Here is a 1,891-nt window from a genome sequence, read left to right as displayed (position 1 = left end):
TTTAGACGTGACGAAGTCCATCGCAGGGTCGATGCGTGGACAGCGAACTCTATTAGATAGACTCGTAAGTACACGATAACAGTCTGACTCTGGACGTGCCGCAGTAGCTGCAGAGCTTGGCGCTAAGCTTGGGGAGCTGAATGCGGGGAAGCTTCGAGCTTCGAGCTTCAAAGCTTCAAAACTTGGGCATGGCCTCGAGTTGGCTTCCACATCACTGGGCGGCCATGAAGGCGTCAGGCAGGCAGCCAGAGCAGAGGGAGGGAGGGGCATGTCAGCATTAATAGTCATCTTCACACATCACAGACCAAGGGGGGCGGAGGCATGTGAAAGGCCGTCTCCGAGAGACCGAAGAGTTTGGATTCCGGTAGCCTTCAACGGGATGCTCCACCAAGCATCGGCATCGTATCCGAGGGGAGTATCCGCACATCCTGAGGAGATCTGTTGAGCCAGTAGTCATGGTAGAGCACGAGATGCATGCCAGGCCCGGACGGAAGAAGAAAAGGTGAGACATTCATCGTAAAGCTTGCAAACTTTTGCCCCGCATCCCATCGCATGCATTCATTCATTCCACATGACCCAAGAGTTCGAGAGGGTTGTCGCTTCGAGGAAGACCATGACCCTTATGGGTCTACATCTTCTTCCTTCGGAATAGTAAAGCAGATACGAGACGAGCGACCCCTCCCTCTCAAGAGTACGGCGCTCTCTGCAAACAATCGAGGTCCGCGTTGTCCGATAGGCGCACCCGGAAACGGATGTTCGGACTTGTAGTCTCACTAGTGACGGCCGATAGAGTTTGGGCCGACTCGACAGCCGTCTCCATCGATGACGACAAGAACAGCAGCAGCAGAATCAGAGGCAGAAAGAATGGGAAGGTCAGGAGCGAAAGCGAACACCAAGGCAAAAGAAATGCGCGAGAAAGTCTGTCTACGAAAGATTGGCGTGAGTCGTGAGAACGAGAGGCATTTGTGCAGGGCAAAAGGGGCGGGACGCTCAAAGTGTCAGACCACTTTTTTTCGGACAGTCGAGATATCAGATCATGAGCTGATCCCTCCAGCCTCCACCCATCAGGTCTCCTGTTGACGACGACACACTTCCTGCACGACCTGCGCGTCCTGCATCTCATGCAACCAGGCCCTCCGTCCCTCCCTCCCTCCATCAGCTCACTCCGGCCGATTGCCCATGGAAGGCGGCGCTCTCAGACTAGGCATAGCTGCTTTGGTCTCGGCCGGATCCCTGTCGGCAGCCCGTTTGACAGCTTGAAGCTCCCCTCCAGCTTCTTCCCACAATAGATCAGCACCATGAAGCTTGCAGCCGGCCGGCCGCTCTGCTCGACAGTGAGCCCCTCTTCCGCGTAGACATGATCCAACAATGGCTGCCTTTGATGGCGTCGATTGGTTCGGATCGTCCGCCAGCGCAGGCCATCGGGCCGCTGCCCCTCTCCCTTGGTCCCCTTGCCCTTCTTGCCAAGTAGGGTCCGTCGTGTTCCTGGGTCCTTTCCGGTCGTCACCGCGAGCGGTCTGCTCACACGCATGGCGATATCTTGTAGTAGTAGGGCCTTGGTAAATCACGTTAACTGCTTGTGGTGCGGCCCAGGAGTCGCCTCCACCACATGGCCTCCGAGCTATCCAGGATCATCATCGTCATGGAATGGATCCTGGCCGTGGCTCTGGAGCCAACCACTCCTCGAGGCCCGACCACCAGATACCGCCGTTCTCGCCTCGTGCCTGATCGTCGTACCTTGGGGACGTGTATTTTGTGCTCGTATATAAAGGGGCCCCCTCCTCCAACGTTGGCCGTCCCCAGTGTCCCGACCTCCTTTCCCTTCTATCACCACTTGTGTACACGTACACACCTGTCCCCCTTCCATCCCCCCCCCCCCCGCCCCCAATCT

This window comes from Verticillium alfalfae, genomic scaffold (assembly GCF_000150825.1).
Source record: "Verticillium alfalfae VaMs.102 supercont1.10 genomic scaffold, whole genome shotgun sequence".
NCBI lineage: Eukaryota > Fungi > Ascomycota > Sordariomycetes > Glomerellales > Plectosphaerellaceae > Verticillium > Verticillium alfalfae.
The sequence above is the reverse complement of the archived record's forward strand: the minus strand, read 5'-3'. Positions refer to the sequence as shown.